The sequence below is a fragment of the Canis lupus genome, chromosome 2 (assembly GCF_048164855.1).
Source record: "Canis lupus baileyi chromosome 2, mCanLup2.hap1, whole genome shotgun sequence".
Taxonomy (NCBI): domain Eukaryota; kingdom Metazoa; phylum Chordata; class Mammalia; order Carnivora; family Canidae; genus Canis; species Canis lupus.
Window position 1 is genome coordinate 87,486,472 of NC_132839.1, and position 20,768 is coordinate 87,507,239.

The 20,768-nt window shown below is 40.4% G+C and overlaps 1 protein-coding gene across 4 annotated transcripts in view; it reads left to right on the forward strand.

Moving 5' to 3' along the window:
- Nucleotides 1–20,768, forward strand: part of PPARGC1A (PPARG coactivator 1 alpha) — a 638,569-nt gene that overhangs the window by 314,086 nt on the left and 303,715 nt on the right. Inside the window, exons 1-2 of one of the 4 annotated variants that reach the window (XM_072808995.1) lie at nt 6,439–6,477; nt 6,995–7,105. The exons of the other annotated variants lie outside the window; for them this stretch is intronic. The gene's annotated coding sequence lies outside the window, so the exon portion shown is untranslated. Of the gene's footprint in view, nt 1–6,438; nt 6,478–6,994; nt 7,106–20,768 lie in introns of those variants that run through there. 4 annotated transcript variants of the gene reach the window in all.

The following is a 20,768-nucleotide window of genomic DNA, read 5'->3' on the forward strand; positions in this document are numbered from 1 at the left end:
GTTTTTTTTGTTGTTGTTGTTTTTGTTTGTTTGGTTTGGGCTTTTGGTTTGGGCGCACTTGCTCCTGGAGGATGACACCGTGGGAGGATGTGAGGATGCCCTTGGGCCTGTCCTGGCCGGCACCTGGCGGGGATTCCCTCCTTCGGTGCTCCCAGCGTCCGGTCCGTGGTCTGACCACGAGCTCTGTTTCACCCGAGGGGAAAGTGCAGCCTAGAATGAGCCCGAGGCCAGGCAGCTGGTAAAGGCATTGACGGAGCTCGAACTCGGGCCTCTTGGTCTTCATGGAAAAGTGTGTGGCTCTCTAGTTATGGGGATCTCGTTACTTTATGGTTCTGAAAGCCTTCCAGGAATTTCCCTCTTCACTATGGACTTTTGACCAACTGCATTGTGTGGCCGTCCACTTGGTTCTCTAAACCAAGACCCGTAGGGAACCCAGTGGGGAAGGCAGCGTGGTCCCCAGGGTGGGCTCCCCGAGGGCCACCCAGAGCGCTGTTGAAGGATGGGACCATCTTTCAACCTAAGTAGAGTAGGGCTGGGCCTGGGGGGGTGGGGGGGGAGGTGGGATTAGGAGTCTGATGACTTTGAGACTCCAGTGAGGTCGCACAGAATCCTGTCCACGCTTTAGTTTCATCCCTGTAAAATGGGGGCCTCCATACAGATCATGCTTGTTTTCTCGTGTTCCTTGGGCCTGGCGGCTCGTTCTCCCCTCCCGGCCTTCCGCCAAGAGTGTCCTTCCCAGATCTTGGCGTTGGCCGGTGGTCTCTTCATCGTGTTCACAAATCAGCTTCCAGAAGAGTCCTCCTTGGCCACGTGACTGAAGTGTCGGCCCTCTACCCTCGAGCTTCTATTGCATTATTTTTATTACATATTTTTATTATGCTTATTACATTCTTGGTGTGCTTATTGCTTTTAGAAGTGATCTTCCTACTTGCTTATTTGATCATCTGTGACCGCTAATGCACTAGAGTGTCAGCTCCTGAAAGCAGGGACAGGGCTAACTAGACGATTCCAGTGTCTAGGACTATGCCTGGAGGAGAAGGGGCGCTCAATAAATCACCGAAAGAATGAATGAGAAAAATGAGTCAATGAGTGGTCTAGTTGAAGCGTTGTTCAAGATAGAGTAAATGAAAATCACACATAGAGATTGTTGTAAATATCAAGCACAAATGCAATGAAAACAAGGGCGGTAGATCTGCTCAGGATATTTAGACGCAGCCACGGCCTCTCCCAAAAACTTGCTTAGGTGGCTGTGTAAGGACGTTTCTCCCATCTGCTTGTCCTTGTCCCAATACCTGGGATGCAAGATAATAGCTAACTTAAAGAGCCTCTTCCCCCCACTCTCCTTATCAGAATGCTGGAACCGAGTAAGTAAATTTCTTGGATGTGTTCTTGATTGGAATTGAATAAAAATCAATGTAAAGTGAAACCCAAATCCTTCCTTTAGATCTTCCTTCAGACTAAGTTTCAGGTCTCTGATCTTATCAGGGAGGACAATCAAAGGGAGGATGTGTTGGGTCAGTCTTTGGATAAAAGGGAACTCAAGAATAGCCATTAATGATTTTTCTACTACTTGGTCAGCATTAAAACGCCACCTCATTGGTATATGAAAACGATCGCATTTCTGGTAGCCACGCAGGGTTCTCATCTTACTGGGACCTGGGGAGAGAATCTCTTAGGCACACTGCCATTTTGCATCCCGTTTTAACTGGAATCATGTGAATCCTGGTTGGTAATGTTCAGAAGCAGAAAACCCTCCGCCTATGGGCTACGCTTTCAATAAAGATTGAAACCAAGACGTTTGTCTCTCCACATCACACGTGCAGAATGATGTATGCCAAGATGCTCAATTTTTTTTTTTTGCAAGCCACAGGATTTTCCTAAACATGTGCAACTGCCTTTGCTACCTACCCTTACCAGAAAAATGTTTATTTAAATATTGCACCATCCCCACAAGCACTTTTATTATTTACCGATTTAAAAAAATGACATCATTACTTTTCTTCTGAATTTTTTAAAGCGACAATTGTGCAATTAAATTACTGAATTCATTTATATTTAATTGTGCTTTTGGTTTAATGTGCTATTGGACGACATTTCTTTCTGAGGCTGTTAGTTTTCCACGCAACACGGAGAATCTAAGGCTATATCAAGGAAATATATTACATGGGCAAGACAAAGTCTCATTAGTGTTATTTATAGCATGCTGAAACCTCATTAGGCGAAGGTATGCTGGATTCAAAAATGCATTACCGGGAACGCTTTATTTTTTGTACTGGAGAAATTGCTTTTATTGTGTTTCTTTGTCACAAGCATAGTGGCTACTGGACATTTTGGTTTCTTAAAGTATGAAATAAATTAAGTTAGAAGAAAAGAGTAATTAATCCACTCGCAAGTATAGCCTCATCATATTAGCAGAATGGCCTCCACATGGTGCTAAGGAATTTCTATTTACCCACACACCTTACCCTCGACCAACCATTAATTTATAACTTGTTTCACCTCAGGTAAAAAGCAATATTTTTCAGGGCAGTAGTTTGCATCTTAAACAGTAATAATGTGCTTTTAGCGCATTTCAAATCAGGGATGAGTGAAACCTGAGGTGCAAAGTCACAAATTGCCCAATTTAGGAAGTTCTATTTGTTCTAATGTGAGCCATATATTCCGCCCTGCATAAATACTGTCCAGGAGGCGTGCCGGAGGACTGTGATTTGAGGCAAATGGGAACAAAAGGATGAGTCCCTCAGTTGTCAGCCTTAGGAATGGAACTCATTTGGAGTGTGTGGTTGCCTGATGAGAGGGAGCAAGGAGACGCCAGATATTGCAGTTAAAATTCTGCTTCTTCCCTAAGACCTCACTTTGCTGCAGCGGGAGTCATTCAGACCTGGCCACTAATTTCCAGGCTCTGTCATCAGCCCGACTGCGGTTGTTTATCGTCATCTGTCTTTGGGTGGAAGGCTATGTCATAAGGAATAATTTCCACTGAGAGATGAAAAAAACTAACCATTGTTTGATATAAGTTCATTAAATATTTACTTAGCAGGAGAGGTCGGTGGTCTCAGGGTTTGTTTGTTCACTCAGCTGTGTCATTAAGAATCTAGTTTCTTCCCATCTCTCTTCTCTATCCTTCTCAGCCTTTTCTCTTCATTGCTTATTGCCACATGGTTTTAAGATAGCTGCCACAGCTCCAAGTATCACCTCCTCACACTAAGTGTTGCAAGCAGAAAGGGAAAGATAGGTGAAAAGTCCTGTAATTTTGTTTGTTTCTGTAGAAAAGTAGCTCCTCCCAGAAACTCTGCAGCGTTCTTCTTAAGTTTCATCGGCTAGAGCTTGTCCATCTGACCTTCTCTTCCCCCAGATAAATTACTAAAGAGCAATACAATTATCAGGATTGAACTAGGGCATGGAGAGGGATTCCTGGTACCTAAGATCAAGGGTTTTCTCTGCAAGGAGAAAGTGGAGTTATGGCTATTAGGTAATGAATAACCAATATTTGCTGTCTGACACAATGCAATTCATAAGATTTTTCAGCACAGTAAATATTTTTCCTAGTCCACATTCATGATCATGCTCTCTGAGCCTAGAGAAAAGATTTTCTCCATCTATTCCTTCTCTTTCCTTTTACTCATCCATCCACCAACCCATCCATCCATCCATCCATCCATCCACCCACTCATCATTCATCCATCCACCACCTATCCACCTACCAAATATTTAAAGAATAGCTGCCATTTACCAGGGATGTATTAATTGCTTTGTGGGTACAGAGATAAACCAGACAGGGATTCTATTCTAAAAACAACCTTGATATATTTTAGAAATAAGATATATTTTGGAAATTACATGCTCAAGTAATTGTAATTCAAGATAGAAAGTATGAATTAAACTGGAAGTTCAGAGCTAGAAGAATCAGGGAAGCTTTTTGGAATAAGATGAGATTTGAACATTTTATATCTAACATTCATATTAAACACAATAGCCCTTTCTGCAGCTTTGTCATTGGCAAAAAAAAATTTCCATGATCCTCTTAGGAGTTATTTTTGACAGATTTTTTTCTTGCTCCAGCATCCTGTGACTGCCAGGAGCACATCGAGGGGTGGAGTGGTCTCTGGTTAGGAAAGGAGTCTTGATAGGGCAAGAGATGGGTCTTGACGTTCTTTTACCTCACTTGATAATGAGTACATTTGAATTTGTGGATGAATTGGGTGGCTGGTTTTGATGAGATTGCTATTGGAATTATGTCACCAGTGACTCCAAGTAATGCATCCAGGGCAAGATCACTACAGCAAAAACCAGGAGAAGAAATAGAAATCATTAGCCACATTAACAGTGATGAATGATCATGGCATTGATGTGGTCTCTCTCTCTCTCTCTCTCTCTCTCTCTCTCTCTTTCTCTCTTATTTTTCCTTTTGGAAGCAGACAGCCCCATACCTGGCTTCATTTCCAAGACATAATGACATAAATAACTCCTAGGTGTGTCTCTACAAATGGCCTTCCTGCCAACTTAGACTTGAAGTCAGAAACCATTTAGAGCAGAGGTTCAAACTTGAGGCTTGTAGGTCAAATCCAGCCTGCAGTCATATTTTGTTGGGTCTACATGGTGTTTCAAAATCAAGAAATTTTAAGAAATAAAAATTCACATTTGGGGCCCCTCTTTAACAAATGGAAAGATATAGAAACTATGTCCACATGCCACCCAGCAAGAATTGCCCAACTGCTTTGGATGGGTTGTGCCCTCTTCAGTTTGCCACAATACCTACCACACTCCCTGTTGCCTCACACGTTTTCCCTGGTGGAGAATGGACACTTTGAAATTTGGCATCCCTGACTTAAAGGTTTCAGCTCAGGATTAGGCAACACAAAACAGATATACTCTACTCACTTAGAAATCATTCTACTTTTTTAAAAAATTATTTTTCAAAGTCCTCGGAGAAAGCTTACCACTATCTTCTAAAGGTTTTATTGTTTTGTTTGTTTTGTCTAAAGTCATGAATAACTTCATATTTGAATTGCTAATAGCCCTCTTTATAATGTGTTGACATTTCAGTTAGTTTTAAATGGAGTAAAACTATTTGGGCAGAGTTAATCTAGCTAAGTGTAAATTAATATGTTTCTTTAGAGCTATACTGTATATGTATATGAACTCTCTCCACTGGGAGACATTTTGGAAGGCAATTAACTCTTTCAAAAACTGTCATTAAACTATCCCAAGTGGCTTGAAAGAGTTAACCCCCCTCCCAAGTATGCAATTAACTTCATTGGGGCACAGCAAATTACAATCTAGGAAAATTTGGTTGAGTTATTGTGGTTGTTACTATTGCTTTAAATAGTAGTAATAATGGATTTATGTAGTACCTTGACACCACAGAGCTAAAAACAATTACATTTAAATATCAATTTAATTTAATGTGAAACCATGTTTTGTCTAATCATTGTAGCTAATTGCCACCCTTTAGAAGCAGTTTCTACAACATTTTTATTAATGGTCTGATAGCAAGTTAGCTGCTTGGAAGTTTCTTGCATGAAGTATCATGCAATGTGAATTTATGTGTGTCAAACCTATCTTTTTAAATGTATTTACTAGCTGAGCTGATGTGTACATAATGTATGACCCACTGAAGATTAGAAATGCCAGTGGAATGAACATGTCTTTGATTCAAATATGTCTGGTGAATGTTCATAAAGATAAGACGAAGGCCTCAAATAATGAAGTCAATACACAAAACAATTGAAAAAGAAAGTTGGCCCTCTTACTGCTCTTGTCAAGTAGGAATCCCTATTAACAATCAATAGACGTTCAATAAATACCCAGAGATCAAGCAGTATTATAATAAATAATGTTTGCAGTAATCTCCCTGGGGCCGTCCAAGATGTGTGATGTCAGAGTAACACTAAAGAAAGATTAAAATATCTTAAATGCTTTCTCCCTTAGGCCCTAAAACAAGAAAAGTTCAAATATTCAGTGGGAAATTACAAAAAAAAAAAAGTAAACTTTTTCTATACAATGACCAGACAGAGTGCTTGGGCTTGAAAGTTGGGAGGCCTAGTTTTTAGACCTGACTCTTCCACTTTTTAACTGTGGGAACTTAAGCAAGTTATTAGACATTTATGAGCCTTTTTCAATTTCCCTCTTTTAATGAACAGAGATATGACACATATCTCCTAGGGTAATTGAGAAGTTTAAGTAAGACGGTTTCTGTATAGAGCTTGTATAGTGCTGGGCACACTGGAGATGTTCTGTGTGCTTCTTAGGTGTTAGTTCCCTTTACACAAAGAATAGCTTTTTTGCGCCTTGTGTGTAAGGGATTTTCCAGAAACAGCCAATATTATTGTACCAAGTTTATGAAAATGATCTGCTTATTGCTGTGTTTCTTGCCTTGTCTGAGAATGCCTAGTGGCTGCCAACACCTGGACCTTCTTTTCTGCTGATTTTCCTGATGATTTGCTCATTCTTATTGCTGAGCTGGGGAAGGAGTTGGTAAGTTCGAGGCTGAGATTTAAGGTACCATAGCACTAAAGTAGGGGACTTAGACAGGTCTTTGTTTAGTATGTTTAGTCCCGGCAACAGAAGAGCATCCACTTGATGCCACATTCAGGCCAAGCTCTTCCTAAAGGCCACAGGGTTGGGGTATTTGTACGTGAAGCAGGACATACAAGCTCTTAGGTTAACATCTGTTTTTTGTTTTTGTTTTTATCACTGTTGGGCCATATGCAGTGTGGCTCATTGGTCTTCCCACCTGAGGCTAAGTCCTGTGGCTGAGGTGGGTAGGGTAGATCAGAAGGCTGGGTGAGGGCACTGGGCTTCATGCTTAGTGACTCTGGCTTGTGGTGGCAGAGAGTGGAGCTCCAGGCAAGCTGAGAAGTGGTGTGGAAAGGAATTTGTCTGGTTGCCACCTGTAAAGAAGGTGGAGAGCTCGGAGGCCACAATTGAAGACCCTTGCTGGGAGATGGTTGCTGGGAGTCCCTCCTCCTCTCACGCCTCACCTCCTCTCTAGGCTCCTGGGGCTTCATTTTTCTCCTCCTCCTCTGCGGGGATGCTGAACTCACCTGCAGCAGCTGGAGGGGAGGATCTCTGGCTCTGGGCCACCACTTCTAAGGAGGCAAAGGTAAGCCAGGGAATGGAGTTTCAACAACAGGGGTTCTATGCACCTTGTCTCCTCTTCCCTCCCCTCTTCTCCCGCATCCTTGAACTTGCTCCTCCCTCTCACCCCATGCCTCACATCTGTTGTGGAGGTCTAGGAAGGAGAAGAGCTGTGGACATCTCTACTTTTGAGTATATCTTCTCAAGGTCGATTGTGGGGATAATAACTGAACAGTGTATTTTAAATATAAAGTGCCATATAAATGCTAAATAGACTTGTAATTGATGGGCACTCTCCTGTTGCAGATACCATAAGGTGGGACGGGAATGAATAGATACAACGGCTTATTCCATAAATATCATAACAAAGTAACACATTCATTTGTTCAACAAATATTTATTGAGTGCTGGAGTGCTTCTTAGCAGCCAGGTATTATGGTAGGTGCTAGAGATACAGGGTGAGCAACCAGAGAAACGAGAAACCTCTTCTCCACCTCTGCCTGAGGAACTTATGTCCTGATGGGGAGACATAGGCAGTAAGCCAAGGAATAAATAATATATGTAGTCTTACAAAACGGTGCTAAATTCATGGAGGAAAAAATAAAGCCAAGACCCTGGGATAGAGAGTTGGGGAGAAGTGGAGTTTTAAGTGGGGTGAACTAGATGTTATAACTAATATTACCTAATAATAAATAGTATATTAATATTATCTAATAATAATGAGTTCTAGAGAAGTTTAGATTTTCAAAATTAAAATCTGTTCCAACATAGGGTAAAGAATGCATTTTCTGTTACATAGATAACCTTTCTAGAAATGGCATTTATGCGGGCCTGGGTGGCTCAGTCAGGGAAGTGTCTGCTTTAGGCTCAGGTTGTGATCCCAGGGTCCTGGGCTCCAGCCCCACATCACTGGGGCTTCTCTCACTCCCTCTGCCACTCCCCACCCTGCTTTTGTTCTCTCTCAAATAAATAAATAAATAAATAAATAAATAAATAAATAAATAAAGGCATTCATGATTGTGCCTGTGCCTGTGTGTGTGTGTGTGAGAGAGAGAGAGAGAGAGAGAGAGAGAGAGAGAGAGAGAGAGATTTTTATTTACAGTTCTAGAGTCAGGGTTTCCACTTTCACCCATTCTTCCAGGCTCCACTAATTCAATAATCCTTTTCTCAGATACTTTCTAGTTCTTTCAGTCTTCCTCTTGCTATCTTTTCCTCTCAGCGTATCCCTTCTGTTCCTTAAGTTAAGTGGCGTCTCCTGGCCAAAGTCACACTTGTATGTGCTCCTAGAAATCCAGATTCAAACTCATAGAACTCATGGAGGAGCCCCAGGCTTCACTGTGCACACAGCTGTGATATAGTGGTCAAGAACCCAGGCCCTAGAATCAACCCAGAGATCTTGGGCAAGGTATTTGATCAATCTGGGGCTCAGTTTCCTAACCTGCAGAGTGAAGATGTGATGTGAATTAAATGAGAGGACTTAAGGAAAGTATACAGCATGTTGTCCAAACTATAATATGCTCAGGAGGTACTAGGTGCTCACCTCCTGAATTTTTTCTCATTTTCAGTTTTGGAAGATAGTTAGTATAGTATTTTATCATGACAATCATCTGGTTTAATGGTTTTCATATTGTCGTTATTTTTTTTATATCAATATAAAGGACCCTATATTTTCCAAATGAAATTCAGCATGGAACCTCAGTACATAAGGAAGACAAATGGGATTAGGTTTGTTGAAATGCAAACAAGAAGTCTGGATCCTGCCCACTCAGCCTGTGCCCCTTGAGCCCTCAGTGTTCTCTTCTCTCCCAATAACAGCCTGTAAGGCACTTCTGAGGAACACTAGGGTTTCTTGGGTCTTTTAGACCAAAAAAAGCAATTTGTCAGAGAGAGGCTAACTCTAATCTTCTCTCAAATGCTCTGCATCCTTAAATTCTCTTTGTAGGGATGCCTGGGTGGCTCAGCAGTTGAGCGTCTGCCTTCGGCTCAGGGCGTGATCCTAGAGTCCGGGACCAAGTCCTGCATTGGGCTCCTTGTGGGGAGCCTGCTTCTTATGTCTCTGCCTCTCTCTGTGTCTCTCATGAATAAATAAATAAAATCTTTACAAAATAATAAATTCTCTTTGTAAACAATGGTCAATCTTACCTCCTTGCTGGACAATCTTGGGGTGGGAATCTTGGGGAATCTTAGTTTGGGTTTGTCACCTACCTTCTCCATCTCTTCCTTCTAAGCTAATTCCATTGAGCTTTTCCTTTCCAAGGTCACCAGAGGCTGCCTAGTTGGCAAACTCAATTTTTCCTCCTGCTTTACCTTTATGCAGCATATGCAATTGGCCATCTCATGATGTCTGAAACTCCATCACTTTGGGGCTTCCATGGTCCTGCAGTAAGGGCTCAGGTCTCTCAAAAATGATAGCTTTGATTAGGTCATTCCCTTTCTCAGAAGCCCTCCATGGCTCCCTATTTCCTGTGGAATCAAGTACATACTTGGCAATCAATAATCAAGGCCTTTCATGACCTGTCTGATATAAAGCTTTTTTTTTTAGCCTTAAATTTTATGACTGCCCTGGATTATTGCCTGAACCTGCTGTAGACCTCCCATACTGTATTTTTAAAGTTGAGAAAGTTTGCTTATGGCTGGAGGGCAAAGAAAAATAAGGGTGGGATTAAGGAAGATATAAAAGGAGGGACCCTTCATCTGGACCTGGTAAGATGAGTAAGATTTAAAATGGCAGAGATGGCAGCAAGGGCTTGACATGTTGCCTGCAGTGCATGAAAAGTGAGTATGTGCCCTTGTCAACCCTACTAGATGGAAGTTATTTGAGATTAGGGACTGGCGTGTTATTCACCTTTGGAGCAACCACCCCCCTCCCTGCCCCCGCCCCCGTACCCAACTCACAACTCTGTTCATCATAATCCTCAGTAAACGAATGCTGAAAAGAAGGAATGACTAACAGAATTTGAAGTCTAGCGAACTTAAAAAATTTGCTCAAGTTAATATAGTCAATTACTGAATAGATTAAACCCCTTGAAAAATGAAAACTAATATAGAAATGTGTTTTTATTATCTAATTCCCTAATGTGTTTTTTGTTTTATAAATGATGCAATTATGTTATTACAGTGTATTTGTGTTCATTAATAATTTTGTCAGAAGAGAGCCAGTGTCCTGTTGGAATTATTTGTATACCTGGACTTTTTATCACAGCTTCTCCAAAGGAAGCTCTATCAGTTATTTATGTATTTATGTATGTTTTTATTTAGCCAAATAGTGCTGCATCACAAAGCACTCCAAAACTTAGTGGCTTGAAGTAACCACTATTTACTATTTGTCAGGAGTCGAAGGGTCATCTCTGCAGTTGTGCTGGTTTAAGCCAGGCTCTGATGATCTCAGCTGGGCTCACTCTTGTATCTGGGCCAGCTGGTGGGTCAACGAGGGGCTGGCAGGTTGGAGGATAACCTCACCTCTGCTTTAAGTGGTCTCACGCTGGCCCAGGCTTGTTCTCTAGGAAAAAGCAGAGGAAAAAGAGTGGGCAGGAGAGCCTAAGGCCACTAGGCTCAGATCACACACACAGTCACTTCCACCATATTTTACTGGCTAACGTGAGACAAGGCAGCCAAGAAGCAAGGGTTGGAAAGATAGATCCCACCTCTCAGTGGGAGTAACCACAGAATGACATGATGTAGCATGTGGATACAGGGTACATGGAGGGGCTGAGGATTGGGGGCACCTTATGTTGTAGTCAGTCTGCCCCTGAAGACCTACACGCATCATCAGTTTTTCTTAAGATTAATAAAGGGACGAGGGACGATGCACGTTACTCTAACTTGAAAGGCCAGGAGCTTGCGTTTGCCTCATTGATACTCAAGCTGCTACTTGAAGGTGCTCAGAGTATTACCATTCAATCTGCCCCTGCAGCTGATTTAATTCTTTAAAGGCTAATTCTATATTCCGTCCTTTTCATGCCCTCTTAGTCTCTTATCTTCTAACACAGGAAATGATAGATCAGTTGATTTGTTGCCTTTGTATCTATAATGAGTAGAGAAAATAAAAGACGTTGGGAAGTTCATGGGAAGCAGATATGTGGAGAAATGAAAAGAGATATTTTTGGTTTGCCTCTTTCTTTGTTTTTGAAAGACAAAATCTCAAAGAAAGTTGAGTGAAGTCTTGGGGGGATTTTTTTTTTTTTTTTTTTGGTTCGGGAAGGATCTAACTAGTTGCGTGAAGGAATCTGTAGGGGGGAAGTGAATGGAAGTGCTGATCCGGAGTATTGGAAGGCATGAGAAAGAAGGGACTGATCAATAGCTATTTTTCAAGTGTGGGGCATAATTTGTGTCAGGCCGCTGAAATGAGTTAGTGCTTCATAGTTAATGGCTGTGAGCACATTCCTGTATCGCAGCACTCTCCAGAATGTTTGCCATCAACAATTCTAAAAGGCTAGGAGTGACTCACAGCCAATGTGAGTAACGCACCGGAGCTTCGTGAGCTGGGGCCTCTCCTTATCTGAAAACCTTTATTGCGTATCTGTACTTACATCTCCGGTTTGGCTGCCCCTCTAACCCTCCAGGGCTCTTGCCATCTTGTTTGAGTTGATCTTCCTTTATTTGGGGCTCCCATAGTTTCCCCACTCAGCTCTGTCTTAGGTCCTAAGAAAATACTGTTCTTTTGCTATTCAAAGTGTCACCTGGGAAGTTCATGAGGTTGAGACCCCACTCCAGACCAACCAGTCTTCATTTGAATGGGAACCTCAGTGCGTTTGTGTGCTGGCAAAAATTTAAGAACATTGATATTCACCCCTCCTATTTCTGTTCCCTCACTATTAACCTCCCTAGGGCCCCTTTTTTCCCTCTTACCTTACATTAGAAAAGACTCCTCAACCTTTCATTAACATCTATATGAATGATTCCAAAGTGTCGTGAGCCACACTAGCAGAGATTGATATAAAGTCCCATTAAAAGATTTTTTTTTCAAGGTTCCGTATTTGCCTTGGTAATTGGAAACTAGAAATGGCTATGGGGCCTTCTTCCTTTTGTAGAGAGGTATGAGCCATAAAACAGTCTGAAAATTAGACATTTATGAAAACAAAGGCCACATCATCTTACCCTGGTGGGTCCCTGATTTCAGTCAAGACTTCCTGCCAGCAGAGTGGGTGCTGCTTGTGATTGGAGGCATATTAGAAATATGATTTCATTTAAGTAGTTCCCACTTGAGTGAGTTACATCCATTCATTGAATGTCTCCATGGACCATGTGCCACACTGAGCCAAGTATCATGTATTCATGATATGATGTAATCAGCACATCAGCCCTTTGGAGCATAATGCCCATTTTACAGATGATGAAAGTGAAGCTCAGGGAAGTGAAGGAAATTGCCCAAGTTACACAGCTGGGGAACTGCAAGATTTGAAAGAGGCTGCATTCTTAAATCTATGTGATTTCTCCAACTGGAAATTCCTTCCTTTGGTTCTAAAAGGCTTTTTGCTCTGCATACATTTTTGAGAAGAGGTGTTACCCTAAGCTAATTCCTGACCTTCTTTCACACCTGGGCTCAGGTATTTTGAGTTCTCCATCACCATCCTTGTCTTCATTGTCGGTTTCAAATGCCACGTCCAGCATGACGTCCATTCTGATACCTCCAGCAAGAGGTCACCTCTCTCTTTGAATTGTGTTGCCTGTGGTCCTCTGGAAGCTTCACTTAATTGTGGAATTACCTGGCACCTTCTCTAACAAGGACGTTCCATCCTTTGCTCCTCTCTGCATCCTTTGCCCTGCCTGGCACTGTGCCTGGCACATCACAAATAACACATATTTGTTCAGTGAATTGAATCCGAGCTGACTTCGCTCTGACAGGGACCTTGGGAGCGTCAGAATGCCGGGTGGAGGAAAGGTTGTTAACAGAGGAGAATTTCTCTACCCAGACTATTTCATACTTTTTGCCAAGGGCCAGCCCAGATTTCTCTTAAAATTTAGACCACAAGGGATGGAGGCAGAGAAGATGACAAGAGGAGGCAGAGTCTGTTATAAAACCCCAGGAGCCACCTGGCCTGGCCTCCCAAGGAGGGGAGTCCACTCAACTGCTTTTGTTCCTGAAAAATCTCAACTAGAAAGAAAGCAAACATTTAAAACTTTCTCTTGGAAAGCTATTTTGCCTTTGATTTTTCAGAATGTCTTCAAGTGATTTGGGTCTATTTTTAATACCCGTGAGACATGATGTTGTAAGGAGAGCTAAATATAGGGGCCACATCCCCCTTTCTTTTATTCATTGGCCTTAATCTTCCTAGGAGGAAAAGAAAACGCACATGATATTTTGCCATAGAGTTGTGACGTTTGCCCTGATGGGCCCTGCTGAAAGGAAATTCATAAATACTGTGTCGGAAATAAAGATAATGAATGGATTCTTTTTGGAGAAAACGTTAAGTGGGAGTTTCTTTATGTTAAACCTCCCCTGTCTGCTGAAGACTGTGAGATAGTTCCTCTTGTTTTCCTCAGGGTCCTTTGGGGACAGCAGTCAGCCTGTGTTACTGGAGCAAGCTTCAGCACCCTACCATCGGAATCCAGAAGAGTAGGACACTCAGCCAAAAATAACACACGGCATCAGAACAGCAGCTATAATTCCGGTTCATTATATACTTACGAGGCTGCTTCTTCCTCCTCCTTCTCTCCTCCTCCTCCTCCTCCTCTTTCTTTAAAGAATGCATTAAACTCATGTTAAAAGCAAACAATTGTGTGAGTACCCATCGAATCAGAAGGAGGGACTAGGGCTTCCTGAAGCAGTGTAAGCCCAAGAATCTGGGCTGGAGGGCTCTGCTGTCTGTCTTACGTATTCTTTAATGCCTTTGCATTTCCCACACACCTCAGGACTCACACTCTCCAGCTGAGTCTTCAACCTGGTGGCAGGTGCCATCCTGGCCTTTAGTTGTGGTGAAGGGTGATTAAGACGGATAGCAGGTGGAGGCATGGCTATCACCATGGGCTCTGGAATCACCACATAGTCCAGGTTCTACTCCTTCAAGGCCTTGAGAACTTTGGAAAGTTATTGAGCTTTTCCATACTTCCAGTTCCCTCATCTCCATAGAAGAAATCATGATAACACCTTGCAGAATATAGTAAAGATTAAAAAGCATGGCATGCAGTAAGCACTCGACAGCCTTTAGCCTGTAAATCCACCATTGCCACAAATGGCAGTGCCAAGGAATCTTCTAGACCAGTGACATGATTCAGGCCCCTGGTTTAGTATATTTACTATGTCTTCACCATCTGCAGGATGGTCTTGGCTTAAATTGGTTTCTAAATCTGTTCATGGTCTTGATTCCCAGTGCTGTTTTAGGTAGGGTGGCAGACTGCTTTAAATGAGAAGTTGCATCTACAAGTGTTAGGTCTATGCTCCATGTGGGCTGCCTCTTGGAGGAAAGGTGTCCCAGCCTCTGCTTCCTCTGGTGTTCCTTGATAAACAAGAGCAGCTCACAACCCCTTTTGAGAGATGGAACTAAAATGAAACACTAGATGGTTCTTCCAATGAGGTAGAAATAAAAAGGTCGTAGAGAGCACTCTTTCTATCCCAGTCCAGAAAATACAGCCCCCACTCTCCCAAACCTTCCCAAATATATATATATATATATTAATCTTTTTTCTGTGCATGCTCCTATAATTTTGTCTTTAAGAATGGCAGCTCTCCCAAGGAGCGTGCCTTGGTTAAATGCCATTCAAAAGACCATCTCTGCTGATGTTGGGCTCGTCTTTCTCTGAAGGAGACCTTTGGGGAAACAAGGCTCAGGGCTGTTAGGTCAGAAGAACTATTGTCCCTAAATTTCTCTGTGTATACAAATCATTAACTGGAATTTATCAGAGGAGAGTTTATTTGTCTGTGTGAACATCAGTGTGTTGTCGGTGTCCATGGATATATTTGGATTTTGAAATGAGTCTAAAAAGAAAAAGATTCCATAGGTCAGAGTACTATAAAGTCCTGATATTGTTGTCTACGTTGCTATGGAAATATTTCAGAAACTATTTTATTTAAAACCATTACCACATAAACCAGTTAAATCTAGATTTTATACCAAGGGTTGGAGCAGGATCTCCATGTGGCTCTTCTTAAAGGACCTATGAATGGGACCTCTAGAGTTGAATTATGTTGAGGTAGGGGATGGGATGGTAGTTAGTGCAAGCACATTCCCTTCTCCATAGCTTAGATATTATTTGTAGCTGAGATGATTTGCTTGCTTAGCTATTTCCCCAGAGATGGTGAGGATGCGGATGTGTTTTCTTTCTCTCTTAATCACTAGGATCTGGCACCATTCTTAGCACATAGTAGGTGTCCAACTCATTTTTTGGTATCCATGAATAATAAAATGATACGAAGACACCACAGTGTAGCTGTTTACTTATGAAGAAAGACACCTGTCTTGATTTCTGTTATAGGAGTAGATTTATCTCTGATGCCAGTTAAGGACTCAGAAAAACATTGAATTTGATTTTTGACATTTGATCTGTCTATACATTTTTGGTTTATTTGATAGCTGTAATAAGAACATTTAAAATATAAAATAAAGTGAATTAAATACATTGTAGAGTTTGTCCCCCTACTCCAACTCTCTAAATGCTGAAAATGCTAAACAAATGTATACTTAGTTCCATGGTTGCTAGGTTAATACCTGGTCTGCATTTGCAAATTGATTTCTTTGTTGTAGAACCTTTAAAAATTATGGCTGTTCAGATAGAATCTAGAAAGTATGAATTCAGCCTTTATTTTGTAGTTCTTGTCATAATGCTTTTCTGGAAAGAAGAATGAATAGCCATGTTTGTAGCAGGTAGCCTCACCTCTAAATTATAGATGTAATTTATGATGGTTCGATTTGGGATTTTTTGACTTTATAATGGTACAAAAGTGATACACATTCAGTAGAAACTGTATTTTGAATTTTGAATTTGGATCTTTACCTGGGCTAGCGGTATGCATAGGATGCTCTCATGGTTCTGGGTGGCGTCAGTGAACTGAGCTTCCACTCAGACACATGATCAAAAGGGTAAACCACTGACACACAATCATGCTGTGCCCATATGACCATTCTGTTTTTTTTTTTTACTTTTGGTACAGTATTCAATAATTACATGAGATATTCAACATCATATTATAAAGCAGGCTTTCTGTTAGATGATTTTGCTTAACTGTAGGCTACTGTCTTATGAGCACATTTAAATTAGGTCAGGTGTATTATTAAGCGTGTTTTTGAGTTACGATATTTTCAACTTACTATAAGTTTATCAGGGTGTAACCCTATCATAAGTCCAGGAGGATCTGTATATTGTTTTTTGTGGTTTTTAGTCAAATCCTTGATGTTACTTTGACTTGGTTTTCATGATTTAATTTATTTTAGTTGGTAAAGATTATTCATCACTCATTTAATTCCAAGGTTATCTATTGATTCTTTTCTCCTCATTTGGTATTTTCTGACATTTTGTGGCACTCAAAATTGATTTATACAAAATCAGTCATCTGAATGTCCAGAGGAGGCATCTTTCACTTGTCATCAGCTGTTTTTCTGAACTAATAAGTAGAACAATCATGTATGTTGAGGTTTCTGAGTAATTGAAGGGCAGGAGTCTTGCCCTTCATACCAGTTGTATCATACTTATAAAATTCTTCCATGATTTTGAAAGTGAGATCACTGAGAAGATTCTCCCAAAGTAGCACCAAGTAGTTTCTTGGTTGGGGACTAAACTCTTCCTTATAACATATTTTTAAAGGAGTTTATTTATTTATTTATTTATTTATTTATTTATTAATAAATTATTGCATGAACAGGGGGTGGGGCAGAGGAAGAGAGAATCTCAAGCTGACTCTGCACTGAGCATGGAGCCCAGCACAAGGCTTGATCTCACCACCCTGAGATAATGACCTGAGTTGAAATCAAGAGTTGTACACTTAACCCACTGAGCCACCTAAGTGCCCCAACCTGTAACCTATGTCAGTCATTCTGTTCTAAGCTACTCTAAATCTATGTTCATGATAATATAAATATAATAATAATAATAAAGCTTGCTGTGCAAATAGGCCTTCATGGTAAGTCCTAGCCCATTGTTTCTTAAACTTAATGGATTAGCTTTATTAAAATGCAAATGAACTTCTGTAGATTTGGAGTGAGGCTCAGGATTCTACATTTTGACAAGCTCCTAGGTGATGCTGGTCTGTAATGCTTGGAGTAACAAGTCTTTAGCTTACCTTGCAACCCAATTCACATCCTAATTCACTCCTATTTTGAAATTATCAAACAGTATCTGAGGTTCCCCTTGTGTTAAGATGTTACTATTAAGAGTAGGTGAAGAAGGAAGAGACCCCAACATCCCCTCTCACCCTCCTGCCTGTGCCAACTTATATTTCATAACAGCAATTAGAACCTAAGTATGTGTTTAAGTATGTAAACCAGTTCAATCGTTTTTAATAATCTTCAATCTGAAGAACTTGGTGGTTGATAAAGTGCGTTTTCAGGAGTCTTTGAATTCCTATTTTGGAAATTTATTTGTGCCCAAGGAACTTTGGCAGCCCTTCACCTTTTCTGCTCCAGGCCTTTCTCCTCTTCTGAAATTGCCTTGTTCCCATCATCATTCCTTGCCTGGATGCAAAGTCTTACTCTTCAAGCCAAACTGGAAAATAGTTTGGGACAAAGTGTTAGGAGATCAAGCTTTAGGTTGCACCTCCTAGGAGTAGTTGCAGTTTCATAGATAGTGATAGTAAAGTTTAAAAACTAAACTACCAGTATGACTGGTAGAATTTTTTTTTTTTTTTTTTTAGCGCCATAATAGACTACTGCTGGACTTTTGAGGGGGAGAGTGGAAGGAGGGGGAGAAAGAGGGAAAGAAATTTCCAGCCTGCCATATAACCTATTTCTCATTCATTTTACTCATAAGATCTACCTTCCCACTCTACTCATTAATCTATTGGTTATTATTTTGAGGGCTTAAGACTTCAGGTGGTCTTTCAAGCAAACTCTTAAGAAAATGTTCTATAAATCATATGTGCTTTGTTTAACATTTGCTAAGGTAATACTCTGTGTCTCTGGGCTCCCTCAATGTCCAGGATACCACAAAGTCAGGAACAGTATATAAACATACTGGAAAGGGAAATATTTTTTTTTATTGAATTGGGAAGAATAATGTATGGAACATCTTCACCTGGTTGGACTTAGATTTGATTCTTCCCAAATCAGTGACAGATTCATATGTAGAGAAAAATTGAGGTTCTCATCTGTATGTTGTTTTTTTATTACATTATTTTGCTTCAGGCTCAAGCATATCAAAGTAATTCAGACACTGTGGATGAAATCATCTGATTTCCATCAATAAATGTCTACTAAATCCTTCTGATTATAGGCAGTTGGTATTATTACATAGTTATAGAAGAAATGGTAATATCATGCAGTAATTAATTGGAGTCTACGTGCCTCAGATTTATACAACATTTAATGCTTATAGTTATAGCTAGGCTGTTTCTCATTTAAGTGATACAAGTAGACTTGGGTATTGAAGTGGATTCTGTTTCTTGGTTTGAATATTTGAGTCTATTGCTTTCTATCTCTGTTCATTATATGCAGGTTAAGAAAAAATCCTTCCTGGTTTACCATTTTCTTTTTTATCATAGAAGACTTCTTATTCTGTACAATTGAAAATGGTTGTTGACTGATTGATCAAGTAAGTTGCTTAAGTTGGGGGAATCGTAAATCACATATATACACAACACATTTGACTTTTGCTTAAAATCCATAAATGCACATTTATTCACCATTGTTTTGCTGTGGAGCCAAGGCCTTTGCAATAAGTTGTAGGGATGTTGTTTTTGCATAAGCTATATCCCTAAAGGAGCCTCTACAAATTCCAGTTTCAATTCCAGTTTCAATTTCAGAAATGTTCAGAAATTCCAGTTTCAATTTTTTTAACGTTAATTAAGAATATAAAGACAGTGACTAGCAACCCAAGTAGAGAGGTCTGTATAGATTTTTATCATCCCTGCCCCACAATGACAATTTTTTTAAAAAGCATTTTTTCCTTATTGGGTCTCTCCAAAGCATTTGACTAGTTTTGGTAAAGCAACAATTCTCTCTCTATTGCAACTCACATTTTATAGAAATATTGTTTAACTGAATTATGTAATTACATTAATAGGCTCAACTGGCATAAATAGGGCTGGGAACACATAAGTGAATTTTGGTAAGCGTGCAACCCAAAGTACATGGTATATGAGAGTATTTTGTTAGCTACAGTGTTCTACTAACTACAGTCCTGTGGATAGCTCTATTGTTCAGTTTAGGTATTTTATGCAGGGAACAGTAAACATTAATTATTCCAGTGAAACAGTGACCTTGAGACCAATACTTTATTTTTTCTTCCTTTTCAAAATATGACTATAGGACCAGAGTTCATCCATTTCAGATTTATCATTCTTATGATAGCCATTTTTATTTGTTTTTGTTTTGTTTTGTTAGAGACACCTCTGGTGTTGTGGATTTAATACCTTATTATAGTTGTTGTTTTTTTCTTTTGTGAGGCAAATTTCTGAAGACTAACATCTTACTATTAGCTTTCAATTAAGAAACAAAATGTAAAAACAAAAGTAAATGTTTATAAGAAATACCTTGGAAAATTTTAGTGAGAATGTATGTGAAGGGAGGATGTATAATAAAATGGGTGTTAAAAACTCATAAAAATTCTAGCCCAGCTGTTAAGTGAAAGTGTGTGCAAAATCCTATCAGTGGGTAAAAGATCATCCATTTTTTTCATGCCTGGAGACTCCTTGGCTCCCTACTTATTCTCATCAATGTGCCCTGCTCTCCTGACCTCAGACTTCCTTTCATTTTCTCCTCTATAGAGAATATCTGCATCTACTTGAACACACTTATGGCCATATCATACCCTCATTGGACACTGGAATGCATGATTTAATTCACCTGGGAAACTCTTTATTTTCTAGACTTTTAATTCTTAGAATGAAGTATTTTTATTGTATAAACCAGAAGAAATATCCTTAGATTTGAGACAGGATTGACTGATGATACATTTTGTATAGATTTTTCCTTTTTAAAATTTTTTTTACTATAACTCTCTGTATGGAAATGTTACAAATTCTAAAACTCTATTTCTTATTAGCATATTCTTTTTTTTTAAAGGTTTATTTATTTATTTGAGGGAGAGAGAGAGAGAGAGCACACAGTGGGGAGGGACAGAGAGAGAGGGAAGAGAATGTCTCCCAAGCAGGCTCCACTCTGAGCCCTACACGAGCTCCATCTCCTGACCCTGAGATCGCCACCTGAGCCAAAACCAAGAGTTGGACACTTAACCAACTGTGCCACCCAGGCATCCCTAGTCAGCATATTCTTTTTTTTAAAATTTATTTTTATTTATTTATGATAGACATAGAGAGAGAGAGAGGCAGAGACACAGGCAGAGGAGAGGGAGAAGCAGGCTCCATGCCGGGAGCCCGACACGGGACTGGATCCCGGGACTCCAGGATCGCGTGCTGGGCCAAAGGCAGGTGCGAAACTGCTGAGCCACTCAGGGATCCCCTAGTCAGCATATTCTTATTAAGCTGCTTATCTTGAGGGAAAAATAGTGATTGGCTGGCAATTCTCGGTGTTACTTCGCTTGTAGGTGTATCACCCTATCTCTGCCTTCATTTTCACAAGGCATCTCCCCATGTGTGTGTC